The sequence below is a fragment of the Oncorhynchus keta genome, chromosome 6 (genome assembly GCF_023373465.1).
Source record: "Oncorhynchus keta strain PuntledgeMale-10-30-2019 chromosome 6, Oket_V2, whole genome shotgun sequence".
In the NCBI taxonomy this organism is placed as follows: domain Eukaryota; kingdom Metazoa; phylum Chordata; class Actinopteri; order Salmoniformes; family Salmonidae; genus Oncorhynchus; species Oncorhynchus keta.
Window position 1 is genome coordinate 33,968,179 of NC_068426.1, and position 12,453 is coordinate 33,980,631.

The window sequence follows — 12,453 nt, forward strand, 5'->3', positions numbered from 1 at the left end:
TTAGCACCCAGCCCTAGTACTCTGAGAACTCTTGTTGATCCCGTGACTCTCTTGTGGAATGTGTTATTGTTTGTTTTGTTTTTTGTTTGTATTTTTGTGCTTTTCCTTCCACCTTGTGTTTACCTTTTGTCTTGGCCTTTGTTCTTGTGGAATTCCTTTTGAGGTTGTGGAGTTACATTTTTTCCTGAATTCACTTCAGGCACCTCTCAATACTGCTGTGTCTCCTGATCTTCTGGGTTCTGCCGACATTTTGGCTCAGTTGGTTAACTGATTACATGATTGAAACCAAGCAATTCCATTCCTAGTGCTTTTTACATCCTTAGTTCCTTTTTTTATGTCTCTATTTTAGGTTCTTCAGAGCGTGAGTTGGGATGTGCATTCTATGTTTTGTTTGTATTTCTATGTGTTTGGCCTGGTATGGTTCCCAATCAGGGGCAGCTGTTTTCTGTCTCTGTACCAGACAGGACTGTTTTGTTTGTTCCGTTTATGTCATTTTTGTTTTAGTGTTCAGTGTAATTAATAGATCATGAACACATACCACGCTGCACCTTGGTCCTCTCCTTCTTCCACCTACGGCGATCGTTACAGAACTACCCACCACAAAAGGACCAAGCAGCGTGGTAAGAAGGAGGAATGGACACGGGAGGAGATCCTGGCCGGAAGGGATCGCCTCCCATGGGAACAGGTGGAGGCAGCAGGAGAGGTGAACCAGCGGTACGAGGGAACACGGCTGGCAAGGAAGCCTGAGAGGCAGCTCCAAAAATGTATTGGGGGGAGACACGGGGAGATTGGCAAAGTCAGGTAGGAGACCTGAGCCAACTCTCCATGCTTACCGTGGAGAGAGAGTGACCCGCAAGTGCCGGGCTAAAATCAACATCCAGCCAGGACGGGTTGTTCAGGCCCTTAGTTTGAGACCTCCAGTGCGCCTCCACGGACCAGTCTATCCTGTGCCTCCTCCAAGAACCAAGTCTCCTGTGTCCCTCCAGTCCAGATCTGCCAGAGCCTCCCTCCAGTCCGGACTCTCCAGAGCCTCCCGTCACTCCGGCGCTGCCAGAGTCTCCCGTCTATTCGGGGCCCGCTGAAAGGGTCCCCAGTCCGGGGTCGGCGGCGAGGGTCGCCGCTCCAAAGGTGCCCCCTAAGTGGGACCAGTCTAAGGTGGAGTGGGGTCCACGTTACGCGCCAGAGCCACCACCGCGGACAGATGCCCACCCAGACCCTCCCCTATGGGTTTAGGTTTTGCGGCTAGAGTCCGCACCTTTGGGGGGGGGGTACTGTCACGTCCTGACCTTAGTTCCTTTTTTTATGTCTCTATTTTAGGTTGGTCAGGGCGTGAGTTGGGGTGGGCATTCTATGTTTTGTTCTATGTTTGTATTTCTATGTGTTTGGCCTGGTATGGTTCACAATCAGAGTCGGCTGTCAATCGTTGTCTCTGATTGAGAACCATATTTAGGCAGCCTGGTTTCGCCCTTTAGTTGTGGTTAGTTGTTTGTCTCTTCCTCTGTACCAGACAGGACTGTTCCGTTTGTTCTGTTTTTGTTATTTTTGTTCTAGTGTTCAGTGTAATTAAAAGATCATGAACACGTACCACGCTGTACCTTGGTCCTCTCCTTCTTCCACCTACGATGACCGTTACAGTGCTTGGTTTTTATACAGTCTTACCCTTACATAACGTCATCACTTCACTTTATGAATCTTGTCGTCTTACTTAGTTTCCATTCTCTTATTGGCTCAGACATTGGGGCATAGATTCTATTGGTGGCATGACATGCATACTCCTACTGTTGCCTATCACTGATTAGCTAATATTCCTGTCCAAAGGTCTTCACAAGTTCAGACAGATGTTGTCTATGTTTGATTAACCCATTTGCGTGTCCACTAGCCTTCACAAGATCAGATATGGCCCAGACCAGACATTACATTACATTACATTTAAGTCATTTAGCAGACGCTCTTATCCAGAGCGACTTACAAACAACATTAACCTCCACATAGTCTTCTGAGGTGAGTTTAAACTGATTATGAACTCTGGACTCGACACGTCTTGTTGGTTTACCTTGCCTCATCCACACAGACTCTGCTTACGTTCTGTTTTTCACATGTCCAATGGTCAATTCCATGTTGATCCAGCTTTGTACACAGCCTCAGCCTTCATTCTGTTTACACATTTCTAATATTTAAACTTATATCGATTATTCTTTCTACTTCAAAGAGAACAGTATATGTTACTGAAAATCAACCATAGTCATGAATTTTCACCTACAAGCCCCATTTATATCTGGTGCTAATATTCATCCTTAGTCCTGATCTTGTCCACATTCTGATTGTGCCCACAATTTTAGACAGGTGTAGACGATTGAAATACACATTGTCTGATTGGGATCAGATCTTTCTGACCACCGGAAGTAGTCAGGCACACATTGTGTAAACAGATCTGGATGGTTGAGCGATTTAAATCATCATTATAACGTTCTCTAAACTCCTTGACAGGTAGCACCATTGACTTACGGCATGGTCTTAAAATACGTCCATGTTAGTTTGAAAGATTATCTCTCAAATAATTTGCAAACAGGGATGCAACATCTAATCTGGTTACAATGCAAACATAGTGAACAGATAAGCGACACATTTTACTACAATGTGTAGACGCAACAAACCTTAAATCAAATAGTGATTGGATCATGTTGTTTATATCATGAAACTCACGTTTGCTCAAGGTGTAAGAGGCTCTGGTGGCACCTGAGCTCATCTCAAGCCTCGTTTATACCTGGTTCTTACATGTGTCCTTTGTCTTGAATTTTTTTGACATGTGTAGACGATTAAAAGAGGGATTGTGATCTGATTGTTATCAGATCTCCCTACCCATTGTACAGTGCCATGCGAAAGTATTCAGCCCCTTTGAACTTTGCGACCTTTTGCCACATTTCAGGCTTCAAACATAAAGATATAAAACTGTATTTTTTTGCGAAGAATCAACAACAAGTGGGACACAATCATGAAGTGGAATGACATTTATTGGATATTTCAAACCTTTTTAACAAATCAAAAACTGAGAAATTGGGCGTGCAAAATTATTCAGCCCCTTTACTTTCAATGCAGCAAACTCTCTCCAGAAGTTCAGTGAGGATCTCTGAATGATCCAATGTTGACCTAAATGACTAATGATGATAAATACAATCCACCTGTGTGTAATCAAGTCTCTGTATAAATGCACCTGCACTGTGATAGTCTCAGAGGTCCGTTAAAAGCGCAGAGAGCATCATGAAGAACAAGGAACACACCAGGCAGGTCCGAGATACTGTTGTGAAGAAGTTTAAAGCCGGATTTGGATACAAAAAGATTTCCCAAGCTTTAAACATCCCAAGGAGCACTGTGCAAGCGATAATATTGAAATGGAAGGAGTATCAGACCACTGCAAATCTACCAAGACCTGGCCGTCCCTCTGAACTTTCAGCTCATACAAGGAGAAGACTGATCAGAGATGCAGCCCTAGAGGCCCATGATCACTCTGGATGAACTGCAGAGATCTACAGCTGAGGTGGGAGACTCTGTCCATAGGACAACAATCAGTCGTATATTGCACATATCTGGCCTTTATGGAAGAGTGGCAAGAAGAAAGCCATTTCTTAAAGATATCCATAAAAAGTGTAGTTTAAAGTTTGCCACAAGCCACCTGGGAGACACACCAAACATGTGGAAGAAGGTGCTCTGGTCAGATGAAACCAAAATGTAACTTTTTGGCAACAATGCAAAACGTTATGTTTGGCGTAAAAGCAACACAGCTCATCACCTGAACACACCATCCCCACTGTCAAACATGGTGGTGGCAGCATCATGGTTTGGGCCTGCTTTTCTTCAGCAGGGACAGGGAAGATGGTTAAAATTGATGGGAAGATGGATGGAGCCAAATACAGGACCATTCTGGAAGAAAACCTGATGGAGTCTGCAAAAGACCTGAGACTGGGACGGAGATTTGTCTTCCAACAAGACAATGATCCAAAACATAAAGCAAAATCTACAATGGAATGGTTCAAAAATAAACATATCCAGGTGTTAGAATGGCCAAGTCAAAGTCCAGACCTGAATCCAATCGAGAATCTGTGGATGGGGAGACGCCCCGTGACATAATTCTTCGAGTGCACTTTTTTCATGAGAAGATGGAGATCCTCCAACGAGCCCGCAATACCACTCTGAGCTTTCAAGGACAGAGCTTTTCCATCTACCAGGACTACTCCCCCACTGTTTCCAGACAGTGCACAGCTTTCGGACAGGCCAAACGAGTACTTCGGGACCATCCCAAGTGTGAAGTATGGACTGCAATTCCCGGCCCGTTTATGGATATCTCACGAGGGTAAAGACTACACATTTGAATCTCTGAATGAGGCTATGGCTCACATTCAACGTCACATCAAGAAGTCTTGAATATGCTCACAGTTCAGCAACTGTTGCTTGCGTACTGTGGATAGTAAGTAACCCACTTGTGGTACAATTATGCTTAGACATAACAGGCTAGTCTTGTATAGTTGGTGAAACTATTCAGGCTTATTTGAGGTGATCTAATGTTTTGATCGTCTAGTGTTCGTGCCTTATCTCGTTCACCTACTTAGTTTGTTTACACATTGTCTCGGTGACTCAAAATATTTTTGGTTATTTGTTTACTGCATCCGTTTGCATTGACCCAGTTAACAGTAAATGTCTCCCGAGGCTACACGGTTTTTGGGGCCTCACTTTAATTTTAAAAAATTGGAGCGTCATTTATGCCCAGCAAACGTTCGACGTTGCGCACACATAGTTTTTTGGTATTGGTTGTAAGCCGTCTCAGGTTGAATTGTTCAGTTCTAATGTTGTCATTCTGTCTTTTTAGTTTTTTATCTGTTTTTTTCTGTACTTTTTCCAAACATTTACCACCGTACATTATTACTCTGAGACAAGTTATTCTGGGGGTTTGGGGCGCTCATTGCTTTTCCATTCTATGCACTAATGACAGGGTTGAATAACGGGAATGCCCAGATGGGCCGAAATAATATGATCAAGTACATTTATTGGAATACCAAAGGGGTTAACAACCCGGTGAAGTGTAAGAGGGTGACACACTTAAAGGGTTTGAATGCAAATATTGCATTTCTACAAGAGACTCACTTGAGGACTGGTGAGCATTTTAGGATGCGTAAGGACTGGGTTGGTCAAGTGTTCCACTCGAACTTTCATAGTAAATCAAGAGGTGCTGCTATTCTGGTTGATAAAGCTACTCCCTTTGTAGCTTCTGAGGTTATTGCTGATCCTAAGGGACGATACGTCATAGTAACCGGTGAACTGTTTTCTACCCCTCTTGTTTTGGCTAGTGTTTATGCTCCCAATTGGGATGACACAAGTTTCATTTCTTCCTTTCTGTCTACTATTCCCAATTTAGATTCTCATTTGTTGATTTTAGGGGGGGATTTCAACTGTAAAATGTCCCCAGTTCTTGACAAGTCCTCACAAACAAATACAGGCCCATCTAAATGTGCCCTACTTATTCAATCCTTTCTTCAGAAATATGCTATGTTTGAGGCCTGGTGTTTCCTACATCCTACAGATAGACAATATTCCTTTTATTCTAATGTTCATCAAACATACTCCCGGATTGATTACTTCTTTTTGGACAAAAAACTTCTGCCTAACCTTCGGCAGTGTACTTACGAGAGTATTGTTATCTCTGACCATTCACCATTAGTGCTTGAACTAGAGTTTCCCCAGCGACCTCCTATGTGTTATCAATGGCGTCTCAACCCCATTTTACTCTCAGATAAGGAGTTTGTCAATTTCATCTCTTCTGAAATCACCTTATTCCTAGAAACTAATTCAACACCAGGTATGTCCTGCTCTACCATATGGGAGTCTCTCAAAGCATACCTACGTGGCCAAATTATTTCTTATACAGCCAACCAAAACAGAGTTCGCTCCCAGCGACTTCGGGACCTGAGCGAGTCCCATAGCCACACTGGATGAGAAGTATGCTACGGATCCTTCCTCTGATCTCCATAATGAGCGCCAACTACTCCAATCTGAATTTGATGAGCTTTCTACCAGGCAAGCTGAACAGTTACTCTTGCGAGCTCGATACAAAGTCTATGAACAAGGCGACAAGGCCAGTAAACTCCTTGAGCTTCAGATCCGTAAATCTGAGGCCTCACGTTTAATCCCACAAATAAGGTCTGGTGCCACCACAGTTATACATAAAGAGATCAATGATCAATTTAAACAATTTTACTCTGCGCTATACACCTCTGAATCCCCTCAAGACCCCTTGCTGATTGACTCCTTCTTTAATGGATTGAATATGCCTTCAATTGATACAGACTCCCATGACTATCTAGAAGAAGAATTTACGCTTGAGGAGATTGCAACAGCAGTGTCCGCAATGAAAAGTGATAAATCACCGGGTCCGGGCGGTTTTCCAACCGAATTTTACAGGACGTTTTCTGGTCTGCTTTGCCCATTCTTGTCTCGACTATTTGCAGAGTGCCTCAATACTTCAAAGCTGCCGCCTAGTCTTTATCAGGCTTCAATTTCATTACTACTAAAGAAAAACAAAGACCCCCTGGAATGTGGATCCTATCGCCCAATCTCGCTTTTGAACTGTGATTACAAAATCCTAGCTAAGCTTTTAGCCATCCGTATGGAAGGCTTGCTGCACCAAGTAATACACTCTGACCAGACTGGCTTTGTGAGAAATAGGCATTTATTTTTCAATATTAGGCGCCTTATGAATATACTGTACTCCCCAGCGTCAGAGGACCCGGAGGTGGTAGTCTCACTTGATGCCGAAAAAGCGTTTGACCGCGGGATTACCTAACAGCTACCCTTTATAGATTTGGCTTTGGCCCCAAATTCATTGCGTGGATAAAGATTCTTTATTTTTCCCCCATGGCTTCGGTACGGACTAATAACTTGTCCTCTGACTATTTTCCCTTGCACCGCGGATCCAGACAGGGTTGCCCACTCTCCCCCTTGTTGTTTGCTTTGGCAATCGAGCCTCTCGCCATTGCACTACGCTCTAATGATGCCATTCAAGGCATAATCAGGGCGGGCTGGGAGCAGAAAGTCTCGCTATATGCTGACGACCTCCTTTTGTTTATCTCCAACCCCGATACCTCATTGCCACGTGCCCTATCTGTTCTTAAAAAGTTTGGATCAATCTCAGGGTACAAGCTGAATCTAGGCAAGAGTGAGCTTTTTCCGGTAAACAAGGCTGCTTTAAAGTGCTCTTTTACAAGTTCTCAGTTTAGGATTGTCCGGGATCAATTCACTTACTTGGGAGTAAAAGTGACAAGGAAATATTCAAATTTGTTTCAGGAAAACTTTGTTGCTGTAGCAGACAGATTGAAACAATCTTTTACTTTTTGGAATTCGCTACCCCTTTCTCTTATCGGAAGGATTAATGTCATTAAAATGAATGTGTTGCCTAAATTTTTATATTTATTTCAATGTTTACCCATTTTTATTCCAAAATCTTTTTTTATTTCACTGGATCAAACATTCATGCATTTTATTTGGGATGGCAAGGTACCACAGATTGGTAGAAAACATTTACAGAAGCCTAGGTCATTGGGGGGTTTAGCTCTACCAAATTTTCAGACATACTACTGGGCTGCAAATTTCAGAGCCGTTCTGTATTGGCTGCAGACTGATTGGCGCAATTTCAGATGTATATGCAATCATTCATGACTTACAGAACCCTTCTTTGGTGCCTTTAAAGACTCGATGGGAAAAGGATTTGGGGGAGGAACTTGGGGAAGACGCCTGGGAATCTGTGCTGCACATGGTGCACTCGTTCCTCTTTTAGCACTAAGACACAGCCTTCAATTCAAGGTGGTTCACCGTATCCACTGGTCGGGGGCCAAACTTGGAAGAATATTCTCTGATTTTGAACCTACCTGTGTCAGATGTAAAGTGGAACCAGCCACACTGTTGCATATGTTTTGGGGCTGTCATAAACTGTCAGGTTTCTGGGAATTAATATTTAAATGTTTCTCTGATATATATGACACTGTTATAGATCCGTCTCCCCTTACAGCCCTTTTTGGAGTACTGCCCATGGGTACCCCCCTATCAAGAATCCAGTCGGACACTGTTGCTTATACAACTCTTTTAGCTAGACGGCTAATACTACAGAACTGGAAGATGGCAGCTCCCCCATCTTATAAATATTGGGTGAGGGATGTGTTGTGCTCTCTGAAACTAGAAAAAAATCCAATTCAATTCACGTGGGAACACCAAACTGTTTGATGAGGCTTGGGCTCCATTCCGGTCTTACTTTAAACAGTCCATCCTCTGATGGCATTCCAATTAATACTAAAACAAGTCTGTGACTTAAGGGTTGGAGGAGCCTCTCTCTGTGTTTTTGCTGGGGGGGGCATTAAGGTCCATGTGCTTATTGATTGTGATCCACAGATGCCTTGTTCATCTTGCTCGGGCAGAGACTGAAGTGTGAGCTTGTTTTTCCCAGTTATTTTTACACTTTGTTCACGCCTACATGAATAATCATTTTATTTTTTTTATTTTAAAGCATTGTAAAAAAAAAAACCTTTCCAGTGGATGGTCGGTCTGTAGCCATGACTCTCTGTGAGTGGTGGCATTTCTCCACCCTTATCCCTTGACTGTTTACAGGAACAATGGTGAGGTGTTTGCTCTGTCCCTGTACTATAGATTGCCCTTTAACCTCTGTAGCCTTCTGCCTGGTATGTTTAACTTGTCTAAAGTATGGTATCTTTAAAGCTATTTTTTTATTTGTATTTTTACTTGTATTTTTTTTCTAGTTGAGTATATTATTTATATTGCTATGTGTGTGTGTGTGTGTGTGTGTGTGTGTGTGTGTGTGTGTGTGTGTGTGTGTGTGTGTGTGTGTGTGTGTGTGTGTGTGTGTGTGTGTGTGTGTGTGTGTGTGTGTAAAACTTAATAAACAGATTTTAAAAAATAATAATAATAATAATTAATTCATATTTGTTTAAAATATATATATATTTTTAATTTGCATATAGGGGAGCACCAGGAAATCTGGTCACAATGCAGACACAGTTAGAGCACTGGGCCAGTAACTGAAAGGTTGCTGATTCGAATCCCCAAGCTGACAAGGGGAAAAATCTGTTGATGTGTTCTTGAGCAACCCTAATTGCTCCTGTAAGTTGCTCTGGATAAGAGCATATGCTTAATGACTAAAATGTCAATATTGATCAGATCACAAAACCCACATATTAGCGCAAGGTGTATATTTGACTTAAGTTCACTTTCCTCAGGTTACTCGGGTACCTTATTCCCTATATAGTGGTCTAATTTTGAAATGAAAGTGTTCTCATCAGACTGATCAACAGGCTGTTACAGCATCTCCCCAGGCAGACAGCGGGTCCTCCTGTTGAATGGGTTGTCCTGCAGGCTGTCTGCCGAGACAAACACTTAGAGAAACTTCCCATTTAGACATTTCCAAGTTAACTTTCCTGATGTTGTCCAACATATAATACACAACTTTAGAAGTCGAGTTTTCTGTATCACAAATACGTACATTTTGTGTGTGTCAGCAGCATTCCTCAGCTGGTTCACAACTTTGACAGAAGGAAATCTGGCTACTGTTTGATGCAGTAAATAATGTGTATTCACACTACAGTCAGGGAGCTGAGGTCACAATTTAATTCAATACACCACAAATATGTACACCGTAAAGCTCTAGGCAACATCTTCTGATGCACGACAAAACCAAACATGGACACAGCTGTATATTCAGAGTCATGATAACATAACATGACATGACTCATAAAACAGTTAAACTTTTCACGTTCATTTATGTAAACACACTCAATAAGAATAATGACTATGATTCATAAAACATTGTGTGAACCGGCAAATCACGGAGGACATAATGTTCTCGGTTCGTCAGGTATTTAAATGGTTTGATTACCTTCTAAATGAAAGAGTGACAATCATGCATCAATCGCACTATGCTACTTATCGTCATGAACTCAACACACACAGACAGCTGAACCAGTAGGCATAATACTGTGGTCAGTGTGTGTGTGTGTGTGTGTGTGTGTGTGTGTGTGTGTGTGTGTGTGTGTGTGTGTGTGTGTGTGTGTGTGTGTGTGTGTGTGTGTGTGTGTGTGTGTGTGTTCTGCCAGACACACGCATGGTGTAGGGAAGGAGCAGGTGCAGCTACTGGATGCTCAGTCAGGTGTTCAAAGCAAATCACAGACACACACACACACACACACACACACACACACACACCTGGGCATTGGGTGACACTTGGCATGTCATACCTGGCTGTGAAAGATGTCTTCCACCTACACACAGAGGGGATAACAGTCCCTACCCTCACAGCTGTGGCAGAGACTTCCAGTGCCACTGTCTGTGTCAACCGAACATGTATATACAGCACATACATACTGTACATGACACATACACACATGAAACCACAGACACATACTAAGTCACATACTACCATGTGTTTCTCCATTTTACCTCTGCACATTTAGGGTAAGCGTACCTATTAAGCCCACATACCCATTAAGCCCACTCAAATCTAAGATTTTCTCCTATTTAATGTTCCGACATAACTTAGTGAACTACAAGATGTTACATTTCAGGCATTCACAGCTTACATTTTTAAATACATTTTCTCATATTTTACTGTTAAATGAACCTTGCATTGTTATGCATAGATGCCATTTAAAAACAAATATGACATTTATCTTAGGTGGGTATAAAAGATTAGGTAGCACAGAGATCACTCCCTCTATTCAGAATGTAAATGATAATACAAAAATCGACGACAAGTGGTGGACAAAAATGCAAACAAACGAGGGACAATAAGATGACTATTGGTTGACTACTCATTCACGTTTGGGTGGGGGGCATTGTCATATTGTTGTCCTTCATTCATCCAGGTGATTCTGTTTTTGGGTCCACCACCTGTACATTTTTTTTATACACAGCAGAGGGAGATTTGAAACTGTCTTCAGAGGGAGATTTGAAACTGTCTTCAGAGGGAGATTTGAAACTGTCTTCAGAGGGAGATTTGAAACTGTCTTCAGAGGGAGATTTGAAACTGTCTTCAGACAGGCTTAAGGAAGACAAGTTGAACTAATTAACAAGTTTAGCAGTACATTAAATGTTATTCAGCTTTCAGATAACCCGTTGACAATTGTGAGTTTTATGGTCTTTGAGCGTTGCTTCTTATACACAGAGGGGCCGGTGTGGGTGCAGGTTTGTGGTCCAGCCAAGCAGTAACACACCTGATTCAACTAATCGTGTCTTGATTGAAGTCTGTGATTAGTTGAATCAGGTGTGTACTGGTTGCAAAGAACAAAAGCAGAAGTCCACATTAATCTCTGAGGATAAGATTGGACCCCCCTGTTATAAATGCTACTTTCACGATGAATAGCAATGATTCATTTATTTTAATAACTTCAGGGGAGTTAAATATATTCAAATTTTACACATGAAATGTCAGTTTCTAAGTTTTGAACATTTGTTAATTAAAAAAAGATATTCATATTTTAGAGGTGGGCTTATTTGGAACCCCCCCTGTACACTCAATACCCATTAAGCCCAGTCCAGACTTTTCACATATTTTATCTAATATTTGTATGCCTTATTAAATTCATAAAAACTCACGTAAGACATTCACCTTTCATTTTATCTCCACTTTTCTTACAAAAATGAGGGCAGTATATGTTAGAAATGTCTAAACTTAGATTTTGGTGGGTTTAATAAGTACACTTACCCACATTTTTCAGTGAACTATCAAACAACTAAATGTGCATAGGTAAAATCATGTGTGTGGGAGTTAATAATATTGTTTTTTACAACATAGACATATACTCACACATCTGTTTAATTACTGTCGACTATCACTGACTCGGATCAGGCCCTTAATTGTTTTATTTCCCTGTTTAAATCTACATCCTTGAGAAATGACAGGAAAGAAATGTAGCTTTGGGTTAAGGCTAGACTGACTGATTCTAAGTCTGATTGGCAGAGTTTCAGACAGTTTTGAGAAATAGATGTCTATCTTTGGTTCGAAAAGCTAAATAGACATACTTCTTGAATTGTGTGTCGGAAACTGGTAGTAAAAGCAGCAACATTTCTGGAATGTGGTCAAATCTTTGAAACAAAACTCCATCTCCTCATTGCCTCAACAGGTTTTGACAGCCTCTGGTCCCATACTAGACAAAATTGAAATGTGTAGTACTTTTAATAACCGTTTTTGATTCAGCTGCCCACTTGTTTTAAAGGATAGTCTCTGAAAATGACTCTCCTCTCACTAAAAGGAGTCCTTTAGTCACCTCAGAACAGATTGTAGAGAACGATGCTCTAACAGACTCTCATACTTTATTTTAATTTCAACCATTTGATGTCTACGATGTATTATTTGTTTAAATCCACAGGGGCACTTGACCCCTTTTTACTACAGCTCTCTGCCCC